This window comes from Rattus norvegicus, chromosome 8 (assembly GCF_036323735.1).
Source record: "Rattus norvegicus strain BN/NHsdMcwi chromosome 8, GRCr8, whole genome shotgun sequence".
Taxonomy (NCBI): Eukaryota; Metazoa; Chordata; class Mammalia; order Rodentia; family Muridae; genus Rattus; species Rattus norvegicus.
The window spans coordinates 103575828-103589008 of record NC_086026.1 but is presented as its reverse complement, the minus strand read 5'-3'; positions in this window follow the sequence as shown (position 1 = coordinate 103589008).

Genomic DNA, 13181 nt, shown 5'->3' with positions numbered 1-13181 from the left:
ATTGTTTCTCCTTTTTCTGTAAAGATGGCCTAGATCCTTTCTACTTAAGCACAGCGAATGTCGTAAATCCATGCTGGCTTTCTTCAGTGTCGCCAAGAATACAACAGAATTGCTAGAGTGTCTTTGTTCTTAGAGAATTGCTAGGTAGCCACTTATGTGGCCTAATATTCCATTAGCCAAATTATTCTCAGTGTGTGTCTTCATTAAGCCGAAGGACACTGTGGTTTAGTTGTACTGCTTTCCACATTTCGTCTTTCACTGAAAAGACACAATGCTCCTGACATGGGCTCCCCCTGCCCCCAAATGCATAAGCTTTCCTTACATAAGCTTCAATAGAAATGTGTTTGAGCCAGCTCAGGAGACTTAAACATGGTTTAACGCATCTGTCCATCTATTTTCATTCAATGATCAAATATTAACTGTAAGACACTGTTCTACTGAAACCCAGGTATATGCACACTAATAAGACAGTCTCATCCAGGAAGGTCTTAGAGCTAAAAAAAATAAAATAGGAAAGTGAGTATGATAAAACGATACATTGTCTACAGTAAGGGTAGGGTCAGTTGCTAGATGTGGTTCTATAAAGTGAGTGTCTAGCTCTGCCATCTCCTGGGTGAATGGAAGAGAAGAGGGAATGTTTGGTAAATCACAGTGAGTGGCCTGCATCCCAGAGCCTGAAAGGGAATGGATTGTAAATAGGTAAAGAAAGAAAAAGAGAGAGAATGTTTACAGAAAGAAAAAGCACAAGGTATGGTGCAGAACTTTGATGTGTTTGGCTTCCATTGGGTGGATCCCTCATCAGTGACAAGAACATTGTTGGGGAGCTAAATTGACAGTGTCTGAACACCACGTTGTGGATTTTGAAATATATATGGTAGACAATGGCTTTCTAAGAGTGCTGCTCTGTTTGTCTAGCTGCACTTTCCGTTATTGTAGGAAATCACAGTATATGTGAAAGAAGCACAGAAATAGAAGGCAAAGCCTGAGGTGACACAGGTCTCATAGGGAGTGACTCCTTTATACACAATGGAGAATTACAGGTGTGTGTATGGGGGTTCACTTCATTAAGTATAAGGAGAACCAGGAGTGCAGTGTTTGTTCATGGAGACCAAAAGAGGAAGGATGAAATTTATTACCAAATGATGTCCAATGATGGAAAGACTAAAGCCAAGAAGAATCTTCTGGTTTTGGTTTTATGGGATCATTGGCAGTCTGGATTGAGGTTTCTAGATTATATAGAGATAGTTTTTCTTTCAACCTATGGCCAGAAGTGACAATAGACTCCTCATTTGAGACAAAATTGCTAGGATTGTGTCTGCCATTGCTCAAGATGTCAAGATTTCAGTGATGTTGAGAGCTGAACCAAGCAAAGGATTGAAGACATGTTTAAGAGGCAGATAGAATTCCTCGTGGAGTAGAGTGGAGAGATTGGACAAGAAGGAAGGGAAGAATGACATCTGAATCCTCAGCAAGTTCAGCTTACAGAATAGCAGAATTAACAGAATCATCAAACACCACAGCCCTCAGGCACATGGAAGAAATGTGAGATGCCCTTGGCAACTACTAGGGCCACCAGCAGATGGCAGGGGGTGGAAACACCTGTGTGCTATCCTCACTGCTACTGCTGGCAACAGTCAACAAGGGTAAAATGATCTCTCTCTCTCTCTCTCTCTCTCTCTCTCTCTCTCTTTCTCCCCTCTCTCCTTCCTCCCTCCTGCCTCCTCCTCTTCATCCCTAACTCTGCCAATCAAGAGTATTTACTTATTCTTTACTTATTCATTCCATCAATCATTGTCTGTCTTAACCTGTAAATGCTTTCCCTATCACAGCCTGCACTTTGCTGTCCTCACTTCCACATAAGAACAGCCAGGGGCTCAATGGATAACCTGGGATGAAATAAAATATTCTCAGGCTCCCAGTTTTCTTATTTTTAGAACTGGGTTAGAAAGAACCTTGTCCCTGGAGTTTGGGAGAATTAGTTCACGATACCCCACAGCACTAAGCCTTAATTGACTTCTGGTTTAATTCGAGGTGTCTGAAACAGATTCTATTTAATAATTTAGGCTCCATTATTTTGGGATTGAATTGAAATGACCTTTGTATATTGAAGGGTGTGTTTCCTTGAGAAATTCAAGTACAACTGAGCCTCAAGCATTATAGCTGTCACATTATGCCATTTGGCCCACACTGACAATTAAGCCACATCTACATTTGTGACATTCTTCAGTCAGCTTAGATTGACTAGCATATACAGACATGTCCAAGCACCAGGTTTCGCAGTTTATTCTTTCTCATATGAGATTATTTATAAACTGAACAATTCATATTAATTCAATATAAAGAAAGTATTTGGATTGCAAAAGAGTTCAGAGGAAAGAATCCAGGGCAATTACACAGTTAATCTCTTGCCAAAAGTTTAGTAGCACAGAGATATATTTGTGAAAAACAGATTTTCATATTTTCTAAAATCATATACATAGCTATGAAGCCAATGCTCGTATGAAGTCAGAGTCTTAAAAGGAAGGGTATCTCTTTTAGTTAATATAAACATGCATTTTCTGACTTAAAATTTGCATATATAAATGCCTTTTATGCTCCTTAGTATATCTCATGTTGCAGAATGTAAACTAAATGGGCGTTCTGGATAAATAATTGAAATGATATAATTACTCAGCACCAAATTCAAATGATTTTTACTTGATCTTATAGAATTATTTCAAAAAAATCAATGTATCCAATAAATATTATATTCTTTCAGCACTGTAGGTTAAGCTATTTACCCTTGCAGTTTTGACTGCACACAAAACTCCCATGGTCTTCTATGAGTGTGCAGCTCGATGAGCAGAATAAGCAGGGAATTCTGTGTGTGTTGGTTTTCATGAGGAACGAATTAGAAGAGGAAAGGTGGCAGAAAGGACCACTTAGAAAGTATTTACTTAGAAGAATTCATGTGCACAGTCTAGTTGTTTAGGTATGTCCAGGCAGATAGGACGAAGACAGAGGGTAAGCCATGAGCTACAAAGAATGCAGACACTGATGATGAGTAGAGATTAGAGATTGGCGACAGATGAGACATTGCAAGGAGATCTCAGCCAGACAGGGGCCATGTACATTGTGTCAGAGAGATTGGATTTCATCGAAGGTCTGCAGGAAATAACTGTTGGCATTTAAGGATTAGACAAGCAAGATTACATTATGTTTCACAATGAGGATTGGAAAAGAACATGAGTAAAAGTGGCTTGTAAGTCATGACAGTGGCCCAGAAAATTGGATGGAGTCTGCTACAAGCAAGGTGACTGCCTTAGATTAAGGGAATGATCTTTACCAGCCCTACATCCAATAGACAGCTAATATCTAATATATACAAAAAAATCAAGAAGTTAGATTCCAGAGAACCAAATAACCCTATTAAAAATAGGGTACAGAGCTAAACAAAGAATTCTCAACTGAGAAATCTTGAACAATCAGGAAACACCTAAAGAAATGTTCAACATCCTTAGTCATTAGGGAAATGAAAATCAAAACAACCCTGCGATTCCACCTAACACCAGTCAGAAAGGCTAAGATAAAGACACTCAGATGACAGCAGATGCTGATGAGGATATGGAGAAAGAGGAATACTCCTCTATTGCTGATGGGCTTGCAAGTTGGTAAAACCACTCTGGAAATCAGACTGGCAGTTCCTCAGAAAATTGGTCATAGTACTACCTAAGGACCAAGCTATACTATTCCTGGGCATATACCCATATGTTCCCCACTAGTTCATAGCAGCCTTATTTATAATAGCCAAAAGTTAGAAAGTATCTAGATGTCCTTCAATGGAGGAATGGATACAGAAAATGTGGTACATTTACACAATGGAGTACAACTCAACTATTAAAAACAATGACTACATGAAATTCTTAGGCAAATGGATAGAACTAGAAAATATCGTCCTGAGTGAGGTAAAACAGTCACTAAAGAACACACATGCTATGTACCTTCAGATAAGTGGATATTAGGAAAAAAGCCCAGAATACCCATGATACAACTTATAGACCACAGGAAGGTCAAGAAGAAGGCAGACCAAAGTGTGGATGCTTCAGTTCTACTTAGAAGGGGGGACCAAAATGATCACAGGAGGTAGAGGGTGGGAAGGACTTGGGAGTAATAGAGGAGGAGGAGAGAAAAATAGGAGATAGGATCAAGTGTGGGAGGAGACATGGAAGATGTACAAAGAGTCAGGAAATTGAACAGAGGTGTGTAGCAATGGGTGATGGGGAACTGGGGGTAGCCAACAGAAAGTTCTAGACTCCACAAAAACAGGAAGCTCTCAAGACCCAACAGGGATGACATTAGCTGAAATATCCAACAAAGGGGTGAGAGAACCTATAGAGACCATTTCTAGAGATTAGGCAAGGCACCCGGCTGAGAGATGGGGCCATCCACCCTTCTCAAAACTTTAACCCAGAATTGCTCCAGTCTAAAGGAAATACAGGGACAAAGAGTGGAACAGAGACTGAAGAAAAGGCCATTCAGAGACTGCCCTACCTGGGGATCCAACCCATGTGCAACCACCAATCCCAGTCACTATTTCTGATGCCAAGAAGTACTTGATGACAGGAGCCTGATATGGATGTCTCCTGAAAGGCCCTGTTACAGCCTTGGGGATGCAGATATAGATGCTTGCAGCCTACCATCGGACTAAGCATGGGGACCCCAAGGGAGGAGTTAGAGAAAGGACTGAAGGAGCTGAAGGGGTTTACAACCCCATAGGAGAAACAACAATGTCCACCAACCAGAACCCCCAGAGATCCCAGATACTAAACCACCAACCAGAGAATACACATGAAGGGACCCATGACTCCAGCTGCATACATGGCAGAGGATGGCCTTATCTGGTATCAATGGGATGGAAGGCCACTGGTCCTGTGAAGACTTGATGCCCCTGCATAGGGGAATGCTAGGGTTGTGAGGCGGGAATGAGTAGGTGGGTGGGTGGGGGAGCACCCTCATAGAAGCAGGGAGACGGGGTGAAATAGGGGGTCTTTGGAGGGGAAACCAGGAAGGGGGGTAAAATTTGAAAAGGTAAATAAATAAAATAATCAATAATAAATTTTTTAAAAAAGGAATGATAGTTGGAACACAGGGTAAGGACCATCTGAGTGGCAAAGAATTCATACAAAGAATCTTGGTGATCTCTCTCTCTCTCTCTCTCTCTCTCTCTCTCTCTGTGTGTGTGTGTGTGTGTGTGTGTGTGTGTGTGTGTGTGTGTGTGCGTGTGTGTGTGTGTGTTGAATGGAGTCATTGGGAAAGGATGATGTGATTTATTGCTTGAGAAGTTGATAAGAGGCAGTGGTGCTTAACATGTTTACAGAATTTCTGATAGACCCCACCGAGAAGTCATCACACCTTCTGGAGTATTAAATGACATGGCACACAGAAGTAATTTAAAATTCTATCAATACATTATAGTCTTCTAAATATTTCTACATACACTCACTCCTTAAGGAACATTATTTCACATGATTTATTTTGAAAGAAACTTCACATGATACTTGTATAAATTAAAATCACTTATATTGATCTTTCCAGTTAATTTCAGAATATATTTTAAATGGTATAAAAGGTTGATAACTTACACAACATTATTCATAGTTCAAATTAAGAAAGTTCTATGTTCCTATAAATGAGTAATGATACTCTTTCTAACAGAGTTATCTCTGTTCTCTTCCCCAGCACATTTTTTTTCTTCTCCCTGTAATTAGATATTCCTTCCTACAGCACAACACCCAACACATCCAACGATGAGCCTGGTCTTTGCACTTTCAGGTCAGCCTCTTTTCTAAGGGCTCTGGAACTTTTAAGTAAAGTTCAATCTTTACCGTCTGAACTCTTCTTGGAGTCAAGATGACCACAGAAGGTTGTTGAGTTGAGTATTAATGATCTACTGTCACACCATGTCACTTGTATGACCTCATCTACTCCTTACACCAACACACTGTCATAATTATTCTGAATACTCATATTTCACAGGTGAAGAAACTGATATTTAGCATGGACATAGAACTTATTACGGCTAAACAGCTAATAGGTGAGAAAATATGGACTCAAGATAGGTTCCTCAGTCTCTAGAGCCAAGGACTCAAGTGTGCTCTGCCTCAGTCTTCTAAGTCTTCACTCACCTTTACCTAACCCTTTTTCAAGTTATATCAGGGTTGATCAGATATTCCAGGCCAACCTGTACTTCACATTCTCACTCACCTAGTCTTTAGATGGAACTTCACTCTAAACCTTATTTATTTACTATTCTAGAACACTTCAACCTCCTTTATAGCCCCCTGACTAAAGGTAGGGAGAAAGAAAGTTTATAGGAAAAGGGGATTGTGGATCTGTTTAGAAGTAGTTTCTTGGGGTGATTCTACTCTTTGTTATCAGGATACCATTAGTCTAGTCCAACTGCAAACACCACATACAAATTAGTAGCAGCAGCTAGACTGTAAGACTTCACCGAATCTGCACCAGTCAATGGAAGCAGCAAGAATCAATTGGAATACCATGAATTCTTTGATTCATTTCTCTCTATAAAGTGAAGACCAGAAAAGACCAGCAAAGTGTTGCAAGGCTTAGCAATGCAAGAGCATCCTCTCACTATTTATGGTCTTTCCAACTATCATGTGGCCTCTCAAGCTTTTATCCAGCAAAACATCACATGCAACAAAACATCCTCTCACATGTGTGTTTTAGCAAAACATCTTCTGACAAAACAGCTTCCAGAAAAACATCATGTGCCACAACTGAGTTTGCAAGGGAACCAGGAATTTCCACTTCAGACCCACAACTGGACAATATGCAGAGAGCAAAAGACTTAGGAGTACTCAGCCCTAAGGATGAAATCATCCCTCAAGACTTAGGGATCTACACAGAATAGGGTAGAAAGATTGTAAGACCAGAAGCAGAATAGGACTCCAGGGAAACAGCAGCTTCCAGACTCAGCTAGACTGATACACACATGAACTTACAGAGACTAGAACAACACCCAAAAGATGAGCACAAACTCAAATTAGAAAAAACAAAATCCCAGCATGGAAAGGAGAATGAGCACAAATCCAACCTCTAATCAAGAAACTATTTGCAGTTGATATCTACGTTAAGGGCAAAATCATTTACTCCAACAGAGTATCACTGGATTTATTGACCATTCTCCAGTGCAGGTCCCATGCCCAGGAGTAGTGAGCTAACACAAAGTGGACTTCATGTGTTTGTACACTTTTGTTTTTGATTATGTTTGTCTTTTGTTAACTTGTTTTGATTTTTGTGTTTTTTCTTTTTTATTGTGAGATAGAGAAAATAAAGTTGGATAGTTAGGGAGGTAGCAAGGATTAAAGAGAAATTAGGGGAGGAAAATTATATGCTCAGAATATGTCATATGAAGAAGAAAGCTTAAAAAAACAATTAATTGAGTAATTTTTTAAAAGAACAGACCCCAGGTTAGTTTTATATGCATAGCAATACTGTATATAGTGTAGATTTATGCAGATAGATAGTTGTGAACACATTTGTTTTTGCTGTTCAGCACCCATTTTTACATACTTCATTGTAATAATTGTAAATTTATTTTATTTTATTTATTTTTCTCTTACTTGTAGAACAGGGCAAAAGTGAGTGCTTCTGGCTCCATGCTCATTGGTGTTACACTGCTCTAGTCACTAGCTCAGAAGTAGACATGAACCAGAACATAGAGAATAGAATGCAAGGAGACCCTTGCATAGGTTTTGTTTTTGAACTGGGTTGAACCCAGATTCAGTTCTTGTGCATGCTAAGGACTCTATCACTCAGCTCCATCCCTAGATTGGCAAGAAGATATTTTCTGAAGTGAATGAAAGAAAGGCCTGTGTCTTTTTTACTGATCATGCTAGTAATGATGCTGTTGTGATCCAGAGCCTACTGGCATGTACATAGGTTAGAGATGAGTAGAGAAACAACAAAACAACAGAGACACACATTCCAAATGACATTGAGTATGACCTTATCAGACTGAATGAAACTCGGCTCTTCTGGAATTGGATGCCTGCCCCAGTAGGCTTGTGGTTTGGACCTCATTCAGGCTGAGTTCAAATGTCTGTCATGTGAGGTCACAGGAATGGTAACTGGTTGATTTCAAGTATGAGATAAAACTCTTCACCACCCATCTCTCTCCAGAGAGCCCTCTTGGTCCATTCACTTTGAAACATGTCATTAGCCAGTTTTCTTACATTCTACCATAATCAACTCTTCCACAAACACGAAATAGATGAAGAATGGTGTGTGAATAGTTAAAGTACAGACATAGAAGTACTGATCTTTTTCGACTACTGGTCTGACTTGTCCAGTCTTAATATGAGGGCATGTGTCTAGTCTTGTAACATGATTTACAATGCTTGTAATATCCCTGGGAGCCCTGCTCCCTTTTGAAAGGAGGATGGATCTGAAAAAAGAGGATTTTAACCCCAGCTTTGTGTGCTTCATAAAGGTGTATGTGAGTGACTTCTGCAGAGGATTATAAGGATGTTAACACAGAAAGCTTTCAAATTACCATGATGAAAACAGTAATGTCTAAATATAACACCATGACAACGTAAGAAGTCTATGCATCAGACATAACTGGGTAAGTTCTCAAAGCAAAGGATCTTAAACTGGGTGACTTATATCACTTCATGTTAGCATGAGAAATTGCCTATTTTTCTGTACTAAAATAAATGGCAGGTTTTGAATTCAGAGTCTTTCTGTTGATTTGGAAGAAAGTGGCTATGGCCCTTACACAGTCAGCATTATTGACATGCATTACCTTGGAATATTTATTAACAGCATTCAGTGAAGTGCAAAGTACTCACTAGAGAGGCCCAGGATTAGCCAAATATTAACGTTTAACTGTGCAAGATTAGCTTTAGCTTCAGCTTTGAAAGTATCCAAGCTTATAAAGACAGCCACATGATTTCATTTTAAGTGTCCCTTAAGTCATCATTTTATTTTAAGTAAACCTTTCTGTTAATTGAAAATTGTAAGTCTGAGCCTGCTGTGATTATGTTGAATGCTACAGATTTAGGGAAACACCTTAGGCAAGTTGTTCTCATTGCAAGATCTAAACTCCTACAGTCTGAATAGTTAAACCCTCTTCACATGCCTTAGTTGAAACTGCAATTGTTAGTGGGATGGTGTTTGGAGTGAGGGTTTCAGAAGGTGATTGGGGATAGATGGGAGGCTAAGATAGATGTCCTGATTGAAAGAATAAAAACAAAAGATCTGTGTTTTCTGATAGGAGAGGATACAGCAAAGAGGTATCTACCTGTAAACTCGGAAGATGGGTATCAAAATTAACTTGACCATGACCAGGTTTTCTGATTTCCAGCTTCCAACCACTAAACTTCAAAAAGGAATACTTCAAGTTACCCAGAGTGTGGGAGCGCTTTACAGCATGCCAAATGGACAGACACACACTATGAAAGCAAAATTCGATTTATGTGAGAATGTAAAGCAACACACAAATCAAAGTGGTTTAAATCATGTGAATTTATTATCTCATAGGAAGTCCAGAGTTGACTGGTTCTGGCTCTGACCTTCAGTCAAAACAGTGTTGTTAAGGAGTAGGGAGTTTTCTAACCTCCCATGTCTGAATTTCAATGATTTATCTTTAGTCTTTAAGCATGTCTCAGAATGTTTTCTAGGTCATAGGGAGACCCTTACATGTACAGACTCAGAAAGAGATGTTTTTCCTAGGGATGAAATCTTTCTTCCTGAAATTCAGTTTGCAGCAATTCCCATTGAACTAGCTATACTTGACTATACAGCTATTTCTAGATCCTAGTTGAAAGGCCCTTGGCAGTAGACAGTAATATCTTCAACATCAACAGTAGGTACATAGCAGAGAAAATTAGGAGGCAAACTACATATGTTTAAAGTGTCAGACTGTCCTGGCACTTGCCTATTATGTAGAGAGGCAGGGACAGTGGCCCTAGCTATTGGCCAAACCAAGCAGGACATTAGTATTCAAATAAAATGAAGACATAAATCTGTCTTTGGGTAGGTGTGGTGGTTTGAATGAGAATGTCCCCATAGGCTCATATATTTATATTGGAATGCTCAGTCACCAGAGAATAGCTGTTTGAAAGGATTAGAAGGATTAGGAAATGTGGCTTTGTTGGAGGAAGCCTGTCACTGAGAGTGAACTTTGAGGTTTTATTGCCCATAATCCAGTCGTTTTTTCTGCCTGAGGGTAAGGGTGTAACTCTCAACTATATCTCCAAAACTATGCCTGCCATGTCTTCTGCTATGCTGGCCACCCTAATGATAATGGATCATGGCTCTAAAATTGTAAGGAAGTCCCCAATTAACTGCTTTCAAGAATTGCTGTGGTCATGGTGTCTTTTCAAAGCACTGGAAAATCACCAAGAAGATACGATATAAAGAATGTTTTGACTTAAAACCTTCAATTTTTTTAAGAGTCTTGTTTTTCCCTGTAATGTGGGATTCTACGAGGCAACACTATTTATGCCAAAGGAACATTCTTAGCTTGCTCTCCATAAAGAAAACATTGTGGATTATAAAAAAAAAATCTCTTGCATTTGTAGACTCACATAGTGTTCATTTTTTGTTGCAGTTTTGTGACTTGATTTTGCCAAAAGCCTGAGTGTGTTTTACAAATGTACTTTAGGCTATTGGGTCACAATGGAACTTCACCTTGCTTAAGGAATGGAAACACTCCTAAGTCAAGGCAATGTACACATAATTATGTTATTTGAAGTGTTTGCTTCCTGGAGCCTTCTTATTCTTGTAGCTACTTGGTTTTTAAGCCTGAAAAGAAATATGCAAGTAAGCACATACATACAATGAATGAAAATCAAATTCTACCAAAGGGTAGTACAGAGCCTATTTAAACTTACCAAAATAAATACACTAGGTCATTGTCGTCTTATTTTATCTTTACTTTTTGATGAATATTGTTGAACCACTGATGTTGCATATTTTTATTCAATTTAATTAGCACTTATAAAATCCCTAAATATACAGATAATCATACTAAGTTTTGTTGGGATCACAAATAAAATGTATTTTCTGTTTATAAGAAATGTAATATCTGCAGGGTTGAATTTTAGAAGGGACATAGAAAACAAAGAATATCAACAGTACACTCGGTGCCTCTGAATGTGAGATTGTGATAAGAAAGAATGGGAATTGGATCTGAAATATGTTAAACAATCAGCATAGTTGACAAGGGCCTTGAATGTGGACCTGGGCTAGATTGAAAGTAGTACAAGGAGGATGGAGCTATGAAGTGTTCCTGGCTAGGCCAAGGCCAGGGTCAAAGCCTCATCACTGTTAGGTAATTCAGATCTTACTGAGGACCCTTCACTAGTCTAAGTGCAGCAGGTGAATGGGTTTCTTTAAGCCTTACACAGAGCTAGAGAATGCTTCTCCCAGATCGTTGTTCTTACCCATGGTCACACTATGTGGATGAGAAGGAAACGAAGGCAGGAGAAAGAGACTGAGAGAATTATGTGGCAGAGGAAGGGAAAATTCATCTCACTCTAAATATGCTTTGGTGGAAGCAGACTCTTTCCAACTAAGATCTGTGTCATAATAACCACATATGCTGATCAATGTTAAGACAATGTTCATTTCATATACTGATGATCACAATTGCTATTAACCATCTTAAGGCCTAATCACGCATGACCTTGGATAGGTCCTCACTGCTGGGCATCTCATGAGCGCTCTCTGTATCTGCAATGAAGACAGCAGACTTTCCTGCATCCCAACGATCTGTGCTTACCTCCAATTTTAATCCCATCAGGCAACACTCAGAAGCACCCTGTGATATCATTTAGGTTTCTTAGCAACCCCTTGAAGATAAGAGCTTCAAACCCTACTAGGTTCCGATGTGAAGACAGTGAAATGCCCCTCAGCCTTGAGAGGCACACACTCAACACTTGGGTGGGTCCTACCATTTATGAGCACCCCTTCCACTTAAAATTTTATGCTTTCAAATATCTATGGTAAAAATATCTTTTGGTGAACCATGTTTCTCCATTGAGAAGCTCATACCCATGCTCTAGGATATATTTCTGTCTGAGAAACACACTATCTCTTTGCCTGTAAGCTTACTGTGCTTAAAGGCTGTATTAAACTGTCTTTAGTAAGCCCAGTTCTGCTTCGTCCTGACAAGTCCTGAAGTTCTATTTTTAGTGAGGATAGGACCTTTTCCTTTTTCTTTTTTTCTTTTCTTCTTCTTCTCTTTTAATCTTAACGTTTGCAAATGACAAAGGGATTTTTAAGACTGTAAGTCAGTGGTGTGGAAAGAATCTTGTCTCCTGATCACCAAGATCACAGTCATTCCTTCTTCATACACACTATTGCCATTTGTGCACTCAAAGGACAGAGAACAAACATGAATACTATAGTCTGTGTTTAAATTTCTTGCCCAGTGGTTTGCCATAGCAACATTCCAATGTAAACTGCAATTCCTTTAAACTTTCTTGTAAGAATGTACCTTACAGAAAAAAATTAAGTGTGTTAAAAATCACAAATCTTTCGTTTTTGCTTCTTGGAAGTTAGAGGCTAGTTAGGATAGTACAATGTTCTTTGATATTTACTATTTCAGTCATAAAGAAAAATACTTTATAGCACAAGTAAGTGAGTCTACTGACTCTAGAACTGAATGGGCCTTTAGTCCTTGTCTAGGTCACAGTTTCAAGCAAGTTGGCCTCAGAAGCAACTTATTTGGTCTGCATAGCAATTTCATTTTTTCATTCAATTGATTATTGATTAAAAAAATCAACCCAAACTGAAAATGAATAATTTTTAGCATTTTGCAAAAGGCTTAAATCAGTGAACTCATAGTCCTGTGACAAAAACCCACTAGAGGTAGGTGAAGGAGGCTCATTGACTGGCCTGGGGTACTACCTTCTCAGTCACAGATAGTTGTTTAAATTCTCATTGCTATATAAAAAATTCTCATTGTCACACAGAGTAACTTAACACAATGGTAACTTGTTGGCTTTTCATCCTATGTGGGTATGGCCCCTCTTTTATGAGGGGCTCATTGGGCCACAGTTCTGGAGTTCACAGAGGTGGTTTCTTGATTGCAAACTCTAGAGAATACGGCCTTCACATCTGCAAAAGTCATTGGCTGAAGTTGGATTTTCATGACTATGGGTCTGAGGCTG